Source organism: Orbicella faveolata, unplaced genomic scaffold, assembly GCF_042242905.1.
Source record: "Orbicella faveolata isolate gen_17 unplaced genomic scaffold, um_ofav_v1 contig_4, whole genome shotgun sequence".
In the NCBI taxonomy this organism is placed as follows: Eukaryota; Metazoa; Cnidaria; class Anthozoa; order Scleractinia; family Merulinidae; genus Orbicella; species Orbicella faveolata.
Window position 1 is genome coordinate 1,951,401 of NW_028301569.1, and position 23,766 is coordinate 1,975,166.

Sequence of the window (23,766 nt, forward strand, 5' to 3'; positions counted from 1 at the left end):
ATTGGAAGCTGTGCATTTTGAGCAAAATCGCACGGGAAATGTCGATTATCGCTTTTTGCCTACTAATTGCCTCCTAAACAAATTTTTCGCTACTTGAGGCTGTAAGTACTTGAAACTGCAGATTTGTGGGAAACGGGACCTAAAAATAACGATTTGCGCTTTTTCCTTATTAATCGCCTTTAAAACAGTGTTTCCTGCTTTAAGTTTAAAATACTTGAAACTGCTCATTGTTGAGGAAATACCTACGTAAAATTTCCATTTTCGCGTCACTCGTTCAAATTGCCTTTAAAAACTATTTCTTTCCACTTGAAACTGTAAATGCTTGAAAGTTTTCATTTGTGCGAAAACGGACGTAAAATGACGATTTTTGCTTTAAACATCCAAATTTAGTTTTAGCTACTACAACGTCTTTACACTGGAAACTGAAAATTTAAGCGAAATCTTAAAAGAAATGTCGAGTTTTGTTTTCTGTTTACGAATTGCTTCTAAAACAGATTTCTTTCTACTTGAAGATTGAAATCCTTGAAACTGCAGATTTGAGGGAAAATGGACGTAAATATCTCCGGACGTAGTTAATGCATCCAGATTCCTTCAGAAGGACATTTTTAGCTACTAAAAGCTCTTACGATTGAAAACTACACATTTAAGTGAGATTACACGAGAAATGTCGAGTTTCGCTTGATGGTTCCCAGTTGGCTCTTTCTAGCTAATTGAAGGTGTAAATAAATGAAAGTTCACATTTGAAGTTAAAACAATGATTTTTGCTTTAAAACTCCAAATTTTCTGAGAACACTGTTTTAGCTACTGCAATGTCTTTAGACCGTAAGCTGCACATTTGAGCGTAATTGCAGGACAAGTATCGATTATTGCTTTCTACGGCGCAATTTTCTACTTAAGAGTCATTGTCAGAGAAACCGGGTAGTACCAAAAGATCGAGGTCGGCCGTTTACATTCATCTTTTCACAGTATAATAACTTTCTCAAAAGATTAACAACCATGACATTTGCCAAGGTAGACGTGTTTTTTTTTTGAGATATCACTACTTCATGATTTTGGCCTGTTAAGCGGTCTAAAATGATTGAAATTTCGGGCAAGTTTAGGTGAGCCTAAAAGATACTTCCTACAAATTCCAAAAACTCTTATTTTCGTGAGATAATATTTGTCCCCTGAATAATTGGTTGAGAAATATTAGAGGTTTTTTAGCATTAACTCTACGGTTTTCACGAGGTGCCAAATATCGCCATCAAATCGTTAATGAGCGTTACCCAAATTTTAGCCATTTTCAGCAAGTCGTTTTTTAAAGTGCGGCAGTTTATTTCCACAGAGACATTTTTGTGATAGTCTTTTGCACCGTTATCTATATTCAGTTAAGCTAAAATTGGTATTTACAAGCAAATCGGAGTAATTGGTCTAGCAAAGGCCAAAAAAAATCATTAGGCAGAAATATTTCCCGCTAACTTTTTAGCAAAGAATGTCACCTTATACCGACATTCTACGATCCTTATCCATGATTTACTGAAATATTTGTAAAAAATACTTAGCTCTGGATTACAGAAAAGAATATTCAACCTGTGACATCGTTGGTTTTAAAATATTAGCAGTTCTTTCGGATCAGAAAAATCGCCTAGCATGCCTAGTGGCGGGGCAGTTTTTCTTTGATTAATAGCGTGCAAAAGAAATAGTCAAGGAAAGATGTCAGAGGTGGTGTCCATTTGCCGCAGCCCAATGTAAGGGATCAAACACAGCAACACAGATTTGGGAGGACGGTATCCGTCCTACGAAAGGATAACAACTGGAATGTGAAAAAAACTGAATAAACTTCTCAATACGTGTAGTCGTTGAGAGGTCAAGATTCCTAGCCGATGTCTTTTATTACGTTTATTGTGGTCGTTGGTATTATCGCAGGTTGGTACACCATCTTGGTTTCTTTTTCCATTCCTTTGATATAACCTCGTGAACTGATTCAAAGCTCTCTTAAAATGTCGCGAAAACTTACACCCAGAAAATCTACTGAATTTAGCAGAATTAATCGAAGAATAAGGATCCGTAGTGTGTAGATATATATAATTGGTTTATAAACAAATATTGGATGAGCTTTTTGTTAAATCCAGAATAATCAAGGTCGAATTAGGGGTTATCAGGCTGAGGCTGATTTTACCTAGATAACGAGTTACCGAGTTGCTGATATTACCGATAACCGAGTTCTTAAATATTCTGGATAACATAAAAATCGAATCTAATAATTGTTGTATTATATATAGAACAAATAAAAATGGAAGGCATGTTTTTACGTTTTCACCGACGGGAAGAAACACAAAGCACGCGAACTTCACATGATCACCCGTGACAGTTAGTGTTCTTGACGTGTTATTGTATAACTGCAGAGATGACGTCACAGGCGCTGATTTCGAAAATTCATTGTACGATTTCGGCCAGTCAGAAAAGAGATACAGAGTTCAATATCTCATAATACTTATAATGCAACCAAAGAGCCATACGAATCCTGGATATTACTTTCGTGATCCGGGAGAGGAATGTACCATCGGAGGTTAATTTTTTTCTTCTCTCTCCAAATTCTGCCTGTAACATTGTTTCAACGATAATTCGCGGTAAACACGAACACATTTCTGAGGTCTGAAATTTTGAGACACGCAGAGAGTCTCACTTTTTCGGGTCTGAGTTTCCGTAAGATTTTTCTTTTTTATGAACCACATAAAAACTATCTCAATTAATCTTCAGAGGAACTTAGTTGCGTGCAAAATGTAATTTAATTTACGTTCTCCCGCATCACAAACATATTGGGATCTCGTTCCTTACGAACTCTGACAAAAACAGTAGTAAAATTAAGAAATTAACAATAGAATTTTGCACGTAATTTCGTCCCAGAACGGAAAATAAGACGCTGTTCTAACCTGCGATGATACAAACGGCAGCATTAAACCTAGGAAAGATTTCCGCTGGCAATACTGCCCTAGCAACGATTACACGTATTGAGATGTTTCTCCCAGTCGTCTGTTCATTTTCATCCTTTGGTGGACCGGAGAGCAGGGAGCTGTATTTCCTGATAGTTTACATTGCGTTGCGGTAAATAGACACCACCTCTGACGTCTTTCCTCAACTATTTCGTCTGCACGCAAATAATTGAAAAAAAAAACTGCCGCGCCACCGGTAATGGGAGGCTATTTTTTTCATTAAAAAGAGCAGCGAATATTTTCAAAAGCAAGAGAAAACCTTTAGGTGAGATCGACATCTGGAAGTCCTCTCATCTGTCATTTGAATCTGTAACGCGTCTCGCCCTCCGAAAAAGTTAAAATTAATGTAAACAAAGGGTTTGCCGAAGTCCCAAAACTAAATTCAGGGAAACGCTTCACTCACTATTAACTTGTAGTTTATTCTACTAAACAGCAAAAGAGACCAGCGAACTGAGCATCCACTCTGTTTTTCCATGTAGAGCGAAGTTAGAATAGAATTTTCGCGGGTAAATTTAGGCTAAATTATAATAACGATTTTGGCAAAACTGAAGTGTTTCCATAAGTTAATAACGATCTCACAGCTTAAAAATTCTTTTCTGCAGTCCAGCTTACTTTTTTACGGAGAAAGTTGGTATACATTTAAGCGAAAAGAGACTTAAAATGGTGATTTCCGATTTAAACCTCCGGTTGTTTTGAGAAATTTAGTTTTAGCTACTACAAGGTGTTTCCACAGAAAATAGTTATGGCAGAAAAAATATCGATTTTTAATTCTTGCCTATTTCATAACTCGGAAACACAGTTTAAAATATGACAAGATGTAAATACTATAACATTTGCATTTTAAGCGAGACCTGACCTAAACTGACGATTTACGATATAAACCTCGAAATGTTCTCAGAAAAAAAGTGTTAACTACTACAAGTTGTTTCCACTGGAAATTTGCTATCTGAGTGTAAGTATGCATTAGATATGCCGATTTTCACTCCATGCCTTCCAGTTACCTCAACAACACATTGTCAAATTCCGAAAGTTGCAAGTACTAAAAACTTGCAATTTAAGCGAAGACTGACGTAAAATGACGATTTCCGATTTAAAGCTCCAAATGTTTTGACAAGGCAGTTCTAGCTATTACAAGCTGTTTAGACTGGAAACTGCTAATTTTAACGATCTACGATTTAGGCCTCCAAATGCTGTCGGAAATGAAGTTTTAGGTACTACAAGCTTTTTCTACTGGAAACTTCTTATTTGATTGTAATGGCACGAAAAACGTCATTTTTCACGCTATCCTTCTTAGCAGCCTCTAAGACACAGTGTTAGCTACCTTCAGCTGAAAATAGAAGAAACTTCACATTTCAGCACAAACCAACGTAACATGACGATTTACGATTTAAAGTTCTAAATGTTCTTAGAAACGCAGTTTTAGTTACTAGAAGCTGTTTACAAAAAAAACAGTTAATTTTAACGATTTACGATTGAAACCTCCAAATGTTGTTGGAAACGCAGTTATAGCTGCTACATTATTATTTGAGTGTAATGGCACAAGAAAATATCAATTTTCACTGCATGCCTCGCAGTTTTTGTAAAACACAGTGACACGTAATTGAAGTTCTGAATACTCGAAAGATCACATTGGAAGGAAAACAAAGACTAAATAACGATGTACGAGTCAAACCTTAAAGCGTAAAAGCACGAGAAATGTCGATTTTGACTCCATGTCTGTGAACTGCCTCTAAAACGCAGTTTGAGCTACTAAAGCTGTAAATGCTCTAAACTTCATATTTAATTAAAAGTCAACCTAAAATGGCGATTTACGACTTAGACCTCGGAACGTTTTTGAAAGCACAGTTTTAGCTCCTATACGCTCTTTAAAGTACAAACTTCTTATCTGAACATTAACATGCCGATTTTCCCTCCATGACTCCCGGTTTTTCTAAAACACAGTGATACCTTCCTGGGGCTCTAAGTACTCGAAGCTTCGTATTTGAATGAAAACTAAGGTAAAAAAGGATTTAATATTTTAACTTCCAAATGTTAAGGGAAACGTAATTTTAGCTATTACAGGGTGTAAAGACTAGGAACTGCTTCTCTCAGCGTAATGGCAGGAGAAATTTCGATTGTTACTCCATGCCTTTCAGTTGACTTATAAACACAGTTTTATTTACTTGGAGTGCTAAATAATTAAAACTTTTGAGGAAAAAGCGACCTACAATGACGACCATTTAAACCTGTAAATTTAGGCGGAAGCCGATCTAAAAAACCAATTTACGGTTTAAACGTCCAAATGTTCTCAGATACAGAGGTTTAGCTACTATAAGCTGTTTAAACTAGAAAGTTCTTATTTGATCGTAATGGCACGAAAAATGTGGATTTCCACTTCATGACGCCCAGTTTTCCCAAAACACAGTCATACCTGCCTGAGGCTAAAAGTACACGAAATTTTAAAGTTGGGCAAACACCGACCTAAAATGACGATTTGTAATTTGAACCTCTATATATTCTTACTAAGACAGTTTTAACTATTGCAAGAGAGATGTCGATTTTCACTCCAGGTCCCCCAGTTTTCTCTAAAACACAGTTTTAGCTACTTGGAGCGTTAAATACTTGAAAATCCACATTTGAGAGAAAACCAACCTTAAAGGACGATTTGCAATTTAAACCAGCAAATGTTCTCAGAAAAGCAGTTTTAGCTACTACAAGGTGTTATGTTTAAACACGTCCAATTTGAGCGTAATGCCATGAGAAATATCTATTTTACATCCATGCCTTCCAAATCGCTTCTAAATAACCGTTGAAACCTCACATTTAAGCAAAAACCGACCTAAAATAACGATTTATGATTTAAATCTCCAAAGTTCACAGAAACACAGTTTTAGCTTCTAGAAGCTGCTTAGACTAGAAAATGCTTATTTAAGTGTAATTGCACGAGAAATGTCGATTTTTTCCCAATAACTTTCATTTACCTCTAAAGCGCAGTTTTATTTGCTTAAGGCTGTAATACTTGTACCTGCATATTTGAGCGAAAACCGACCTCAAATGACGATTTCTTATTTAAACCTCCAAATATTCTTAGAAACGCAGTTTTAGTTACCACAAGCTGTTTAGACTGGAAACTGCTAATTTGAGCGTAATGGCACGAGATATATCGAATTTCACTCGATGTCTCCGAGTTGGCTCTAAAAGACAATTTTGCCTTCCTTAAGCTGAAAATACACGAAATTGCACATTTGACCAAGAACCGACCTAAAATAACGAGTTATGATTTAAACCTCGAAATGTTGTAAAACACGCAGTTTTAGCTACTAGAAACTCTTTCGACTGGAAACTGCTAATTTCAGCGTAATGGAAGAAGATATTTTTATTTTCAGTCCATGCCTTCCAGTTGCCTCTAAAACACAGTGGTAGCTTCCTTAATCTGGAAATACTCAGAACCTTACATTTGAAAGAAAACCGATTGACAATAAGGATTAACGATTTAAAGCTCTAACTGTTCTCAGAAACGAAGATTTATTCTTTCAAAATTTTAAGTTTTAAACCTTTAAATGATCCCACAAAGGCAGATTCACCTATTACAATCTGTTAAGACTGAAAACTGCTAATTTGGTCTCAAAGGCACGAGATATGTCGATTTTCACTTAATGCGCTTCAGTTGCCTCTAAAACACAGTTTTAGCTCCGTAAGGCGGCAACAACACGAAACTTTACATTTGAGCGAAACCACACCTAATATAAAATGACGATGTGCAATGTAAACCTCTACATGTTCTCAGAAACGCACCTTTAACTACTGACAGCTGTTTAGACTGGAAACTTGTTATTTGAGCGTAATTGCAGTAGAAATACCGATTTTCATTCCATGCCTCCCAGTTGCCTCTAAAACAGTATTAACTACCTCAAGATGTAAAAAATGAAAACTTCATATTTGAACAAAAACCGACGTGAAAGAATCATTTACGATTAAACCTCCAAATGTTTTCTGAAACGCCGTTTTTGCTCCGACAAGCTGTTTAGACTAGAAACTCCTAATAGGAGCGGAATGGCACAAGAAATATGGATTATTTCACCTTGCCTCCCAGTTGCCTCTAAGCACAATTTTACCTAATTAAAGCTGTAAATACTCGAAACGACATTTAAACGAACAGCGACCTAAAACGACGATTAACGATTTAAACCTCCAAATATTCTCAGAAACGCCGTTTTATCTATGACAAACTTTTTAGACTGAAAACTACTTATGTAAGCGTACTGACACGAGATCTGTCGATTTTCCTTTTATGCCTTCCAGTTTTTCTAAAACACAGTGGTACCTACCTAAAGCTCTAAATACTGCAAAATTTAGATCTAATGGAAAAACAACGTAAAATGACGATTTCTGAATAAAACTTGTAAATACTCACAACTTCACGTTTAAAAGAAAACCGATCTAAGATTAGGAATTACGATTTAAAGATCGAACTTTTCTCACAAACGAGGTTTTATATTTTCAAAATTCAAACGTTTATATTTTAAACCTTCAAACGTTTCCAGAAAGGTAGTTTTGGCTAATACAAGCTGTTTAGACTAGAAACTGGTTATTTGAGCGTAATGGCATGAGAAATATCGATTTTTGCCCCTTGCCTCCCACGTGTTTCTTAAACACAGTTTTTGCTTCTTGAAGCTGCAAATACTTGAAACTTCAACTTTAAAGCAAAAATCGACCTTTAATGACGATTTCGAATTTTAACCTCCAAATATTCTCAAAAACGATGTTTTAGTTCTTACAAGCTCTGAGGGTAATGGCCCGAGATATCTCGATTTTCACTCCATGCCTCTCAGTTGCCTTTACAACACAGTTTCAGTTCCCTGAAGCTAAAAATACACGAAACCAAAAGTAAACTGGAAACATAAATGACCATATCCTATTTAAGAGGCCCTGCGCCTAAGAAACGACCGATGATTACAGGCTAAAAAATAAAATCGGCCGATTTTTATCTCCCAAGTATAGGTTACCGAATACTATTTTAAAATGAATTTCTTTTGTTTCAGTTTCGCTTTAAACCAAAAATATCGAGCTGCAAACTTTTTCCGTCTGATAGCAGCAAAATCAGGCCGAAAATAAGGCCCCGCTAAAAACTGTTCGGAAATTACTATCGCAACGCAAAATAATGAGAAAACTACACAGTGTTGAAGAAAAAGGCCTTTTAATGCAATATCATTCGATAAACATCAAAAAACTGCCGAAGCGATTAAAAAATAAAGTTTCAAATATTGCATACTAAATTAGATGGAACGTTGGAGCTGATTTTAAAATAATTATTTCTCAAAAGTTCAACGCTTTTGAAAGCAATCACAGTGATGAATTAGACATTGGAGGGATACACATCACGTTTCTGGAAAAACATTTTTCGGCCAAAGTATATTGACCTTGTACAAAGCGTTCAAAGTTACCGTTTTTACCATTATCCTGCTACTTCGGCGAAACACTCCTCTTTTGCCAATACGGCCGTGGATAGCGTGGTAAACGCCACTTTAAACCTTGCTAGGCATTCCAAGACCATCCTAAGTAGAAGGACGTAGAATTAAAAGAGAAAGGAAGATGAAAAATACGTAGAAAAAGAAAATAACTCGAAATTACCATCTGCTAACGAAAGTTGAATCTGGAAAATGTCGTCGCGTGACAGCGGCCATTGACATCTTTGTCTACACAGCGGCGGAATCCAAACAAATACCCAAATAGGAAAACAATTTTTCCCGGCCAGAAGACGTTTAGTGGAGCAATGTTATGTTATTTTTCACAAATGATGGTCACTCAAAAAGAAAAACTTCCCCAACCGCCACACCGTTTTGGGCGCAGCGTGATCTGAGTTATGGGGTCACGACTGCAACCCTAGCCGCTGACCGCCCGAAGGACATTGCAGACTCGTTTTCCCACGCTCTTGCGACTTGACGTGACAAATGACGTCAATGGCCGCTGTTCCGCGACAACATTTTCCAGATTCAACTTTCGTTAGCAGACAGTAATTTCCAGTTATTTTCTTTTTCTGCGTATTTTTCATCTTCCTGTCTCTTTCTATTCTACGTCCTTCTACTCAGGATGGTCTTTGAATGCCTAGCAAGGTTTAAAGTGGCGTTTAACACGCTATCCACGGCCGTATTGGCAAAAGAGGAGTGTTTCGCCGAAGTAGCAGGATAATGGTAAAAACGGTAACTTTGAACGCTTTGTACAAGGTCAATATACTTTGGCCGAAAAATGTTTTTTCAGAAACGTGATGTATATCCCTCCAATGTCTGATTTATCACTGTGACTGCTTTCAAAAGCGTTGAACTTTTGAGAAATAATTATTTTAAAATCAGCTCCAACGTTCCATCTAATTTAGTATGCAATATTTGAAACTTTATTTTTTAATCGCTTCGGCAGTTTTTTGATGTTTATCGAATGATATTGCATTAAAAGGCCTTTTTCTTCAACACTGTGTAGTTTTCTCATTATTTTGCGTTGCGATAGTAATTTCCGAACAGTTTTTAGCGGGGCCTTATTTTCGGCCTGATTTTGCTGCTATCAGACGGAAAAAGTTTGCGGCTCGATATTTTTGGTTTAAAGCGAAACTGAAACAAAAGAAATTCATTTTAAAATAGTATTCGGTAACCTATACTTGGGAGATAAAAATCGGCCGATTTTATTTTTTAGCCTGAAATCATCGATCGTTTCTTAGGCGCAGGGCCTCTTAAACCTCGATACATGCTATGAAACGATGTTTTAGTTCCTACAAGCTGTTTAGACTGGAAACTCGAAATTTATAGGTAATGTGGCACGATAATTCTTAATTTTTCCTTTATGCTTCCCACTTTTTCTAAAGGACAGTGGTACCTACCTAAAGCTCTAAATACTGGAAACTTTACTTTTGGGCGAAAAACGACGTAAAATGACGATTTCCGATTTCAACCTCGAATTGCTCTTAGAAATGCAGTTTTACCTATTACATGCTATTTCGACTGGAAACTGCTTATCTCAACCATCATGGCACAAGGAATGTTGATTCTAACTCCATGCATTCAAGTTGCCTTTAAAACGCAATGTTAGCTATCAAAAGTACCAAATACTGGAAACTTTACATTTGAGCCAAGACCGACGTAAAGTGACGATTTGTGATTTAAAGCTCCAAATGTTCTAGGAACGCAGTTCCCTCAAAAACACATTAATTGTCTCTGCTCGAGGATGGAAATTCTTGAAACTGCAGATTTAAGAGAAAACAGACGTAAATTGACGATTTTTACTTAATGCCTCCAAATTCCTTCAGAAACTTACAAAACTTTTAAGATTTAAAACTACACATTTAAGCGAGATCGCACGAGAAATGTTAATTTTCGCTTGATGCTTTCCAGTAGGCTCTTACCACAGTTCTAGCTACTTGAAGCTGTAAATACTTGAAACTTCACATTTGAGCGTATGGACGTAAAATGACGATTTTTGCTTTAAACCTCGAAATTTTTTTAGAAACGTTGTTTTAGATACTAAAATGTCTTTAGACCGGAAACTGCACCTTGTTGAGCATAATTGCAGGACAAATATCAAGTTTTGCTTTTTACCAGGTGATTTTCTACTTAAAGTTGTAAAGACCTAAAACTGCAACGTTGAGGGAAAAGCGACCTAAAATGATGCTTTTCGTTCCAAACCCTCAAATTGTGGTAGAGTTTTAACTATTAAACACTGTAAACACTGGAAACTCTACATTTAAGCGAAAATGGATATTAAATGACGATTTTCGTCTTAAATCCTACAATTTTCTCACAAACACAGTTTTAGCTACTGGAAGCTGTTCAGACTGAAAATTACAAATTTTAGCGTAATCGCACGAGAAATGTGGATTTTTGCTTCATGCCTCCGAATAGAGTGTGCTCACGTGACGTCATCAAATTTTCAAATCCAAAACTAAAGAGCCCCTGAAGGTTTTACCTTTATCAGGCATAAAAAGTACATTCTAATAAATGTATATCTGTTTACATTTTTCTAGCTTAAAAGCGTCCTTCCTTTGGAAACAAGCGTATTTTGAATTTCGAAGATATCACGCTCTGTAATATGAAACTAAGATTGCGTTTGTCGAAAAATATACATTTATGGCGTGGTTTCTAGCCATTTTATGAGTGAAAGTATTAGGAAAAGTGCTTGTGTTGTCAGTTGTCTAGTTAGCCAAAGTAAGTTCCAGATGTTAACACTATTTTTCGGGCACCGTATTAAAGGACTGAGGAGGTCCTCCAACATGGCGGCTCCATACGACGTTTTATAATTTTGCGCAGAGTATCTTAATTTAAACTTAAAGAACTGTCGTCTTTATTTATCCTCTGTACTATCAGAATTTCGTGTCGTTTTCCACTGAATGGTTTTTGATTTTATTTTTTAGTGTGTGACAATGCACACACTCTCTTAGCTGCTAAGACTGGAAACTGCAGATTTAAGCGAAATCGTAGGAGAATGTCTGTAATACACAGTTTTAGCTTCGTACAGCTGCAGATTTGAGAGAAAACGCAAGCAAAATAACGATTTCCATTTTAAACCACCAAAGGCAATTTTTAGTGGTAAATACCTAAAACTTCACATTTGACCGAGAGGGAAACAAACTGACGATATCCACTTCATACCTCCAAATTGCAGCAGAAACGCAGTTTTAGCTAGGAAAAGCTGTTATACTTGAAACTGCATTTTTCGGCAAAATCGCACAAGAAATGTGGATTTTCGCTTTGTAGCTCACAATTCTCTTGGGCTACTGGAAATTGTAAAAGTATGGTGGTTATTTTCCTACCCATGACGTAATTCTTGTACGTTCTGATACGTTCTTTCCTTGGCTGGCAACTATTTAATTCTACTTCCGGTCTCCGAACTCGCTTCAATAAAACAGCACGACACTACTTCTCTTGTCTAAAAATAGGAAAAGTACTCGGGAAATTACAGTTGGATAAATGTTTATCGTTCCTGGCGAAATAAAAGTTTAAAACAAGCACGATTTTAATTAACACGCTCTCCAAGACAAAGTTGCAACGGCGACTTATTCCATGAATGACTTTAATACTTTGTATGTATTCAATACTAGCTTCAAATCAAGCACTTCAATAACACAAAAAGGCAGTATATTCTTCACTAAAAAAAGAGTAGAATATTTATAAAATTTTCAATACAGTAATGTTTTAAGAGCTTTTTGCGAACAAAAGTCATAAGTTGCGTGATTCGAAATTTAACCGAGAGGAGATCTGCTTCTTGTCACCGACAAAACAAAAAAAAATCCCCAAGTAGACCATGAACCACGCTCGGCCCGTGGCAGCGCCGTAAAAAAAATAATAAACGGGTAGAACATCAACGGCCCTCGGCCCATGGTCGCGCGGTTAACTAGTGAGACAATCTCAAATAGTGCAGGGTCCTATGTATAGCTCTGGCGTACGGAGCCCATAAAAAGTGCCATTAAATTACACTGCCAGTTTAAAATCTGAGCTGAAATTGTCTCCGCGTTATGTCTTTTTTCCCGACTTCTTTCCATCGTACTCAATTTTTCCTGACTTTTTTCTCGACTTTTTCCCCGATTTATTTCTTGACTTTTTTCCGCGACTTTTTTCCCCGACTGTTTTGTCGACTTTTTTCTGACTATTTTCTCGACTTTTTTGGCTGACTTTCTTTTCGACTTTTTTCTCCACACTTTTCCCGATTTTTTTCCTGACTTTTTTCTCGACTTTTTTCGGAAGTCCACTGAACGCTTAGTGATCAGTGCTGTGAGGAATGAAAACATTGCGGAAGGGTGTAATCACAGCTTTTAAATAACCGAGGGACTTGATCAACGGTACGAAAGTACACGACCAACATCGAGGAAGATAATTGAACTGTTTCAAGGAAAGCATCAACCGATGCTGAACGTCAAAGTCCCTAGAATGGAAGGAGCTTTCTATGTTTCTACGCTTTTGCACAAGGAGAGAATATGTGACTCGATAAGAACTTGTTTCTGTTTATTGGAAGGGCTCAATCGACACCCTGTGGTTCGTAAATGTGTTCCCATTCTGGAGCTTCATTCGTCTTACGAATCTATCCCGGCTCTTGCTGAAGAGTTTACTAATATCATGAAGGACAGCCAAGCATGGTCATTTCACATAATTTAAAAGCATTTAATAGCGTTTCACTTATTTTTGTAAAACAGATTCAATTTTCTTTATTAAAAAACAAAGACAGCCCATATAGGAGTAAACCTTTACCCTGTGAGTCCCACATTGTTTTGTTAGAAGAGGAATAGTGTCCAAGGAAAGAGAAGAGTGAACATTTAGTGTCATGTTTTTGTTACAGTTTAAATGAGTATACGCAATCAATTTCTTGACTGTTATATTTTAACAAATGATGTACATGAATTGTATTTGTTGCGTTTCAATTTTATTTGTTGGAAAAACAATTATAGTGCATAGCTACCGTTGTTTTGACTGTTCCCCGAAAATCAAAACCCTTAAAAATAGAGTTCCGACAATTTCCGTCAATCAAAGTCCCCTCACAACCGCTCACGAATTTAATTGGTCAAAAGTGACACAGGCTAACCGTTAGCGTTTGAAAAGTAGAACATCGCGCCAAATTCGTCAGAAGGTGTGGATGGCGTTAGATTGACGGAAATCGTCGGAAGTCTATTTTCAGGGCATTTTTATTTTCGGAGGTCGCGTAGCAGTGAAAACGACCGTAACAGTAGATGTAATCGATTTCTTGACTGCTACATGTTAACAAATGTTGCAAATGGATTGTATTAAATTATTTCAACAAAAGAATGACTTATTTTAATCGAGGAGTTCTTTTTTTTCGGTGGGCGGGTAGGGGGGGGGAGTAATCACCCCAGAAAAGTAATAAACTGCGAAATAACTTCACTGGTTTTCTCAAGCCCTAAAGCTTTGAAATTAGAAAAAAATAGAAGAGTCAAAGGGGTTTGAAGTTCAAACTGATGTCTCAAGACGCATGCCCCAGATCTCTTAGATTTTGTCTATTTCCTCAAGTAAGGTGACAAGCAAAGTTGTTGCCTCTTCAGGTGTGCGAGGAAATTGTAAACTTTTTCCCTCATTATGATTTCTGCCAACTATGTAAATTCATCTAAGCAACCACTTTGCAGAGGTCGATAGCAGCATTTCTCCTCTGCAAGTTCCAGTTCGTCCAAGTCAACATACACCGTATATTTCCTTCTACCCGACATTTCCGGGAGAAAGAACAGCACATCGGGCCTTCAAGACGGAGATTCCATGTTTGTTGAAGGTCGAATTCGATGAAGATTTTACAGTCTTGCTGCGCGATGAAGTTCATCACGCAATATAGGTATGACACAAAACTCGAGACGTTCTACCTCAATACAGTCATCGTCATAATAAAGGCCGCAGCTCCTCATATTTCTGAAAAAATCGATCCATCAGTCTTTCTCTAGTATACTCCACCACGCTTCGATTCGTTAGTTAGAAACTGATTTTCCATAGATAAAACCATCATCCCCTACCCAATCATCTCCACCATCTCGCTTAATAAACCTTTAAACCACTGGGATATATCCAATCTCAGTTCCGCAGTCAGCTCTAATAACCCTTGCAGCTTCTCCAAGTTGCCGCACAGTCATCGAAGTACAGAAAAACAACAGTAGGATCATTGTTGGTGTATCAACGTGAAGCCATGATATTCTCCTGCTAAATCCATCGATGGCTCCATGGATATAACCATCAATGTTCCACAGACGGTTGGGCCCCTTGGTTATGTATTGCCTCCTTTTTAGCCTGTGCCTTGCTCTTAACTCAACCCGTTCAGGATCAAGGATCTTTAATATCTCCCGAGCGGTTTCTTTGCCAACAACAAGGTGGTGGTCATTGACTAATCGTTGCGTCATTTGCCTGTATCCCACGTTACTACCGCTTTCTCAAAGTTCTCCTTCTACAGTTTGAACAACCTCCCTTAAATCGCTGACGTTTCTTCTTCGTCCGTGTCGTTTAAGTTTTAAACTCCTCTTTAACTGTCTAAGGCTTAAGTTCATGCCATGACTGAATATAAGAAATAACAAAATCTCCGTATACACCATCCCAAGATGAAAATAACCTTCGATTGGATCATCACGTCCAGCAGGGTATTCTTCCAATGTAGGAATGTACTTTGCAAGTCGAACACCATCACATGTGGAATCTTTTAAAACAAATGTCTGAATAAGAAGCACGGCAAATAGCTGACCATTTTCGCGTCCCACTGATAAGAAAATATCGCGTTTTAACAACGATTGGTTTCAAGTTAAACCAGTTATTCGAATTTTAACTAAACATCAATTTCGACGAATTTTCGATCCTAAACTAGTGAAACATCTCGTGGTCGCAAAAGAAAAACATCCACTAAGCATAGTTACATGACCCAAGCATTTGCACTTCGAATTACACCATAATACAATGTCCTTCACATCATACTCACCCTTCTCGATGAGCCAGTGACTCATCGACCTATCAATACCAATCAATAAAGTTGACTGTAGTTCTAGTTCTCTTAGAGTTTGTTGTTGCCCTTTTCTTCTGCGTCATCTTCTTAAAGGAGTTTTAATGGGCAAATTCTGGTGATCGGTTTTAATATTCCTTGCGGCCAACTCTGATTTTTAAAAGCTGTTACGTGCTTGTCCTTTCCTGGAAAGACTGTTAGGACCCTTCCGAGCGGCCACTGCCCACGCGGTGTACCCGGTGCCACTACCAAGACTACATCATTAACTTGGACGTCTTTCTGTTCCTTCTGCCACTTGGACCTACAATTCAAAGTTGGTAGGCACTTTCGCAGTAACCGGTGCCAAAAATGTCGCACAAGTTCTTGCACCTGTCTCCACCGCTTCTTGGAACTGAACTGGCCACTATCAACTGATCTAGGAGCGAACTGGCTTCCTACTAGTCCAATCAGGAAATGATTTCGGTTGATGGGTGTGTTATCTGAGGGATTAGTTGACTGATACGTTAAAGGCCTGGAGTTTATCACTGCCTCTACACCCGTAAATGCTGCCATCAGCTCTCCATTGGTCACATCTGCAGTTCCCAATATCGCATAGGTTACTGTCTTCGCTGACGTGATCATTGTCTCACTCATCCCACCAAAGTGAGGTGCCCATAGTGGGTTAAAACTCCACTTGATTCCCTTGTTGGCAGCTGATTTTCCAATCTTGTCCCGATCCAGTTGTTCGACGAGCTCCCTCAGCTCTCTTTGCGTGCCTACAAAATTAGTTCCGCTATCAGAAATCATCTCTTCTGGCAGCCCTCTCCGATTGGCAATGTGATAAAACGGGTTCAGAAAGGAATCTGTGTCCAGTCCATAGGTCATCTCTAGGTGAATAACCCTCCATGTTTGGCATGCAAAGAAACAAAGGTATCGTTTAGCTCTCTTCTTTCCCCTCCCCTGAACAGTTACAAATGGTCAAGCGAAAGTCAACCGCTGTTCGGGCGATTGCTCGTAAACGCAGTTTTAGTGAAATCTTCGGTAGGGGGGCCATTATCTGTTTAGCAGCCTTCGCCTTTCTCTTCCGACAATCACAGCACTCTTATTCCCAATCACGAATCTCGTCTCTATCTACCATGATCCAGAATCTGCCTGACAGCAAGCACAATGTATGATTGGTTCATACTGCATGGTTACTTCTTTCATGATAGCACTTCACAATTAGTCTGGTCACCCCACTCTTCCTTGGTGGAATGACTGGATATCTAGCATCGAAAGGCACGTAGCAGATAGCGTAGTCTCCCATCTGATCGAAGCAGACCATCTTCATCTAGGATGGGGTTCAAACTTAGCAACTTGCTGTTTTGCGGAAGAGACTTGAAATTGAACAGCGCCTTGTATTCTTCTTGAAAGGCTTCGTGTTGTGCCTCTTTGATGATGTCAGTCTCTGCATCTGAGATCCCGACTGCTAAGTTCTCCAGAACTCCTCTCCTCTGACGGCGTTCCACGGTTCTTCACGAAACGATGTATCCATGCCCTAACTCTCTTGTTTATCTGCTGGGATGTAAACGCGAAGTCGTTTGCGGAGTAAGCGCGAATAGTACTGATTCTGTGCCTGGCACATCAAATGTTGCCCTCACTTTCTTGCGGACTTCTAGTGTTGCTTCAGGAGTTACATCAATCTCTGTTTCTGGCCATGTGTCCTCTTCCATGCTCAGGAACTTCGGACCCTTCCACCACATCTCGCTTCCTTTTACCTCAGTCACAGACATTCCTCTGTTTGGCAGGTCAGCAGGATTCTGGTGTGTGCTAACATGACGCCACTGAGAAGGACTGCTTGAATCATGTATTTCTCCTAGTCGATTTGCTGTGAACGGTCTCAAATTTCGGCTGGGTCTTCGAATCCACCACATTACATTCATACTGTCACTCCAGAATGTGAGTAGGATCCGGTCAATCTTAAGGACCTTGGCTATAAACAGGGCCAATCTTAATCCCAAAACAGCTCCCATAAGCTGGAGTCTTGGACTCCTTGTAGCTGATAGTGGTGTCACTCGTGACTTGGAGGCCACTAGGCTGTACCACCCTTGTACCGGTAATTAACGTGAGTTACTGCACCATACGCATCCCCTGATGCATCTGTGAAAGTGTTCAAGGTAACTGCTTCAAAATGTGAGTTCAACTGCAGGCAACGAGGGACCTGCATGTCTGACAACTCTCTGAGCTCTTCAAACCACTTCTAGGCCTGTCTAGCTTGGCTCAGATCTAGTGGGTGATCCTAATGTAATCCTGAGGTCCATGTCTCTTGCAGTAGAATCTTTGCCCGGATCAAGTATGGCGCCAGAAACCTCATAGCGTCAAATTAGCATGGCTATCTTACGCAGGAGATTTCGCTTGGTCAACCGAAACTTCTCATCTCGTGGATTCGCTCTGTAAGTCAAAACATCTTTAGCCAACCACAACACACCAAGCGTTTTCATTGACAGCAAATTTCCTTTGTCTAAGTCCACTTCTAAAACCCTGTCTTCTTCAGGTATCCTCTTAACTACTTGTTCTGAGTTCGAAAGCCACTTTCTGACATGCATACCTGCGGAACCCCACAGCGCTGATAGTTCCTCGTAAAGTTTTACACACTTCTCTTCGCTAGGGGAAGAGTCCATCCCGTCATCCATGTATGTAGACTCCAACATTGTCTCGGTCGCTCTCGGGTAGTGCTCTTGGTTTTGCCTTGCATGCTTCTGAGAAGCAAATTGTGCCTGAAATGGGCACAAATTAACTCCAAAGACAAGGCTATTGAACTGATGAACATCTGGAGGTCTTGACTAATCTACGTGCCTCCACAAGAAACGATGGAATGGTCTACCTGAGCATGATATCCCAATTCTAAGATACATCTCTGCAATGTCACATACTAGGGCTACTGGAAAACGTCGAAAACGGAGCAGTACATGAAAGGTATCCCTTTGGAGTTTTGGTCTTTGGCAGATGACGTCATTCAATAACAGTCCATCAAATTTTGCAGAGGCATCAAAAACCACCCTAGTCTTCGTAGCTGTCTTTTCACGTCTTATAATTGCAAAGTGTGGAAGATACCAGGCCTTCTCCTCTGTCTTAAAGGGTGTCACTTTAGAAATGTAGCCCTTCTGTGTGCGCTTGCTGATGACTTCTGAATAAGACTCCGCTAGCCGAGTATCCTTAAGAAGTCTCTTTTCAGTGCTGATCAACCGGCTCACTGCCATCTCATAGTTGTTTGGTAACTCGGGTGCGTTTGGTTTCCATAGCATCTCTACTTCATATCTCTCCTCTTTGAACTGCACTGAGCTCTCAAATACTTTTATCGCCGACACTTCCTCTTTTTTCAGCAGTTCTCTTTCTGTAATTGACCCAGATGAGTCGATCTCCCAAAACCTCTACAATACAGAGCTCAATTCTTCCTCTTGTTGGTGAACGAAATAGGCCATGTTAAAATTTGTTTGCTGCACCCTGTCCTCTGTCAGCTTAGGTGAACCAATACACGTCCAGCCTAAAGGCGTCAGTCGAGCCACTGGCTCCGCAGGTCGACCACGAACATCTATAATGGAAAAGTGCAATTCGGCATAGTCTACGCCAATCAACATGTCGATGATTGGGCGAGGACCAAGATTTGGAAAGTTAACACCTTCCAGGTGCTTCAACTTTCCCGATTACTCTTTCCAGTTAACTGGTCTCATGTTCCCAGTCACCCGTGTTGCCGTAAATGCTGAAATTCTTGCACGAGTCTTGCCATCAATGCTCTGCAGGTCAAATTCCACTGGCATGGTTTCAAAGGAATCTTCCTCGCCATTTAACACATTAACTTTGATTCGTTAGGAGCTTCCTTCCAACCCTAGCTCAGCAGGCACATCACCATTTATGTAGGTCTTTGTTCTTCCGTCATCTAGTAAGGCATTTACAATCATTCTTCGCTCCCCATTCTTCACCACCACCGGTACTGTACGCAAAGTAAGATACTTTGCTGGCTCTGGAGCTTTTGTGGTTGCCATGGTTGTTGTTAAGGAGTGTTCAGGACGGGTGCTTCGCTCCCCCTCCGTGCCATAACTGTGTGCATTGTTTTCACTAGCTCCCATGTCCAAGGGTAGGATCCTCCCTGGCTCTATCACTTGTGACTCGCTAGCTCTTCCACCATTTACAAACTCATCTCCATGCAGTGCCCGATTATGCGTTTTCCGACAGTCATCAATACCACACCGACAGTTTTGAGCACATCGCCCTTCCTTGTGATTTCGTCCGAGGTAATGATAACACAGTCTTAGCTGTTTAGCCTTTTGCCAACGACTTTGCATATCAATTTCTTAAACTCTGGGCAGCTCCACACTGGATGATCTCTCTTACAAAGTGGGCAATTTGTGCTTACAGGCTTTCATGGACCACTTGTCCGACCTAAGAATGTGTATGAGCTATCTCTTCGTTTTCCTATCAGCCCACATAGTGTCTCTGCCGCAACAGTCTGGAATTCAGCTTCTTGAATGATCCACCCACGAAGTGTCGCAACACATTCCACTTTTTTCTGCTCAAACACCCATCTGTTGTAATTAGCAAGCATAGTACTGGTCATTTTCTTTTGTACCTTCATGTATAAGGATCCATTGCTAAGTTTCTCTTTTCATCCAGCCTCTTTCAGACTTACGACGATCACGTGCGTTAAGTCTGCACACCTGTCTAGATCCTTGGCGTTTCCAGGACGAATCGGTCGGAACTGGTCCAATTCCTCTAAGTGCAAATCTATCTGACGGCGTTGACCACCGAATTTTCCCTCCAATCTACTCTTGGCCGCTTTATAGGCCTCAGTCGAATGTCCTAAGTACTCCACTGCTGCCAACGCTTCTCCAGACAAATACTTCTTCAACTGCAACAATTTATACTATGCAGTGGCTGGCGCTTTGTCAACACAAGCCATAAATGCTGCCTACCAGCTTCCATACGACCGCTTGTCTCCACTAAATACCGGAATCGAAATCCTTGTCAATTGTTTCCGCATGTCTTTCCCGAGCTCATGTTTCGGTGATTCTTCTACAGTCTTCTCCTCCTCTTCTGGTTTAACATCCCTTTCAAGCTCCTCGTCTATGGCACCCTCGAGCTTCGAATATTTTTCTTTGCAATCTCCTTTTGCACGGGCTAATTCCTCCTTCGCCTCTCTAACTTCGGCTTCCATTTTTTTTGACAACTGGCATATTCTTCCTCCATTTTCTTTTGCGCACGCTTGACAGATTCTTCTTTTTCGCGTAATCGCTCCTCGAACTCGGTCACGCGCTGGCCAGGTTTCGTTTCTTATGAATGCAAACTTCGTAATTTCCCGGAAAATCCCGACGCTTGACTCAATAATTCATCCTTATTGGCGTCCAAATATTCTTGTACACTTTCTTGGGCATTACCAAATTCTTTCTCGATTTCATCAAGTTCGCAGCTTGTCTTCTCAACAGCATGCCGATCTCTAGCTTCCGAATACAACACAGGCAACGATGTCAAATCTTCAACAACATTCTCTTGGGCTTCGTCAAGTTTTTTCCTCGCAGCTCTTATTTCACGGTTACTCGCTATTCCATCTTCTAATAAATCCGCCAGCTGATGTTTTCGTCTTGTAAACAGCGATTTCGATTTGGCTTTCTTGATCTTTTGCTCCTCTATTTTATTTGCAATTTCGTCGCGGATACCTTTGCCGTCGTCTGTGGTTTTCGCTCGGTCGCGGCGCTTCTTCTTCTTCGAATTTAACGGCATTTTCTTGAATTCAGCGAATTTCCCCAACGTAAACCTCGCTCTGCTACCAAAATGCTTCCGAGTTAAACCATTTATTCGAATTTTAACTGAACATCAATTTCTACGACGAATTTGCGATCCTAAACTAGTGAAACATCTCTTCCTTGTCCCAAAAGAAAAACATCCACTAAGCGTAGTCAGATGACCCAAGCATTTTCACTTGTAATACGCTATAATAAAATGTCCTTTACATCAACGATAGAAATCCGCAATGTTCACTAGGTCCACAGCAGTAACTAGATTGGGGTCAGCAGCCTTCCACAAAAAGTCGGGAAAAAAGTCGGGAAAAAATTCGGGGAAAAAGACAGAACGCGGGCAAAACTTCAGGGGAGATTTAAAATTGGAAGTGTTATTTAATGGCACTTATTGGGCTCTGTACCTGGCACTTGTCCTCACCCCTGCCCGGTTCACTCCCGGTTTGTACTTACTTTGGAACCTAGGGTATTTCCCCTTGCAGAATATCATCGGACAGAAACCTCGACAAGACATAATCTTGTCACAATCTTAGCAGTGCGCATGTCTCGTGTCTGTATTTTCATTCGATGTTCAACAATAACTTACATTGTCAAGACAGCTTTCAAATTTTACTCGGGTGCTTTACGTTGACTTTCGTTCATTTCAAATTCAATAATATGTTGTAGAAGCAAACGTGACAATTTTACTTTCCACGCTAACGTTTGTAACCTGATACTTTTGTTTTCCCCGGAAAAGGTATGTAAACATAAAACACTTGTTTTCTCGAAAACTTTAGAGATAAATGGAAGAGAGTAAATATCTTATGAAAAAATGGAAGAAAGTTAGATATTTCATGAGGAAATGGAAGACGAACGATTTTGTTGTAATCAAGACGCGAATTTTCTTTTAACCGATATATAAGAAGTAATTTAATTATCAAATAGTCACAGAATACCACGTTCTTACTCAGTTGCCACCTCAGTGATATCGGTTAATACAACTGAGAAATGTTAGCTTTTCAAGAAGAAGTATTGAAGGCCATCGCTACTCAGTTGACCGAGATTATATATCCTACATCGGTGAGCGAGTCCCCTTAAAGACTGATTAAATTAATTTGCGATTTCATTACGTGCCACGGAGTCTGTAGCAACATTTGAACGCTTTCCCGGTTTCTTTTGTCACAGACTTACTACCATCCTCGAGGGGCTAGGTGGAAAATACGCGGACAAGGTCCCGGGGTACGGAGTTCCGGGTTGTGGAAAACGCGGAGTTTGGAAAACGCGGCCTGTGGAAAACGCGGGGTGTGGAGAACACGGGGTGTGGAAAACGGAGTGTGGAAAACGCGGGAACTGGTGGGAAACACGGGGTCTAAGTGGAAAACACGGGAGAAAGGTTTTTTTGGCCAAAATATAAATTTTCCTCACTAAAATGACAAGTAGAAATTTTGTTATTTTAAAATCGCAATGAAAATCACGCCGTGAAACGCGTTTCTCAAACATTTCGTGAGAAAGAAAACCATTTAAGAGTTAACGTGCCGTGCAGTGGTGTTCTTTTGCATAGGGCGTCTATTTTATTTTTTGCAGTAACCTGCGTGGATTTTTGTTTTACCTTTGAAAAAAAATATTGAAATAATAAAGATTGTTTTCCTAAAAGCGACAGTTACCGTATTTGCTCGTTTAAAGGCAGGTTACCTGTAAGTAGGACCGCAAGAAATGGCAGCAAAAATTACCATAGAATATAAAGAGTAAACAAATAAATTATGCCTAGCCCAGTCGGGCCAAGTTTGAGAATACAGTAACCTTCTTGAAATGCCACTTCCAAAATAAATTCTGGTGTTTTTTTATATAAAACAGAAGTCGGCCCGTTATTGTAGTTGATAGCGTTAATTTCAGCGCGAATAATCTCCACTCTTAATTAGGACCTGTGGATTTCGTTTTCGGTGTCTCCTTACACGCGAGTTTACAAAAAAAAATTGTTGTTCTAGTGAAATGAAAGTGTTATTCTCTTTACACTAGCTATCGAGTGAGACCTCACTAGCGATTCATAAATGATCAGACTCCAGGTTTATAATTGGAGCGGGGGACGGGGATGGGGGCGGCGGAGGATTTTTAGGATGACAGAATGGGGGATCAGTCATAACTGAGAGCCCAAAAGGGAGGATCACTAAATGTCACATGCCCATACAGACTTGGTGGACGGCTTTTTGGCACTCTAAAAAGTAACTTTGCAGTTTCCAAACACTTGGGATGGTTAGTTGCTGGTATGTCAACTGACATCAGACCATATCTGTCACAGGGCTCTCAGTAGAACGGCGGAATTCTATTGGCTGTAAAATCGAATGTAACCACCTGTTCTGGTCATTGAAATTTGCACTCATATAACAATAAATTAAGATATAAATACTGAGACGTTTCAAGAAGAAAATAGTATTTGATTAAAAAGGTGAAACAGCGGTACTTGCTACATCTAATTTTATGATCTTAAACAACTCATTTTCCGTAACACTTTCCTCCAAAAATGCAGGAAATCGCATCCTTGGCCACCTAAAATTTTAAAAATTTTCTGGGGAAACATACCCTCGGACCCCGTACGCTGGTTTGTCCCTTCGGGCGAATCGGGCCTCACTTTAATT

General features: G+C 39.6%; 1 long non-coding RNA gene and 2 pseudogenes across 1 annotated transcript; all 3 read right to left on the reverse strand.

Annotated features, from left to right (window-relative positions):
• Positions 1 to 8,131: 8,131 nt before the first annotated feature.
• LOC149100899 (uncharacterized) lies at positions 8,132 to 8,692 on the reverse strand. The gene is made up of 2 exons (XR_016203070.1): positions 8,583 to 8,692; positions 8,132 to 8,506 (listed from the first exon to the last, which is right to left on the reverse strand). It is a non-coding gene; the product is annotated as an uncharacterized LOC149100899 (long non-coding RNA).
• An 8,008-nt stretch (positions 8,693 to 16,700) lies between these two features.
• On the reverse strand, positions 16,701 to 17,742 carry LOC149100900 (uncharacterized; annotated as a pseudogene).
• A 1-nt stretch (position 17,743) lies between these two features.
• LOC110055357 (uncharacterized) lies at positions 17,744 to 19,231 on the reverse strand (annotated as a pseudogene).
• Between the last annotated feature and the right edge of the window lie 4,535 nt (positions 19,232 to 23,766).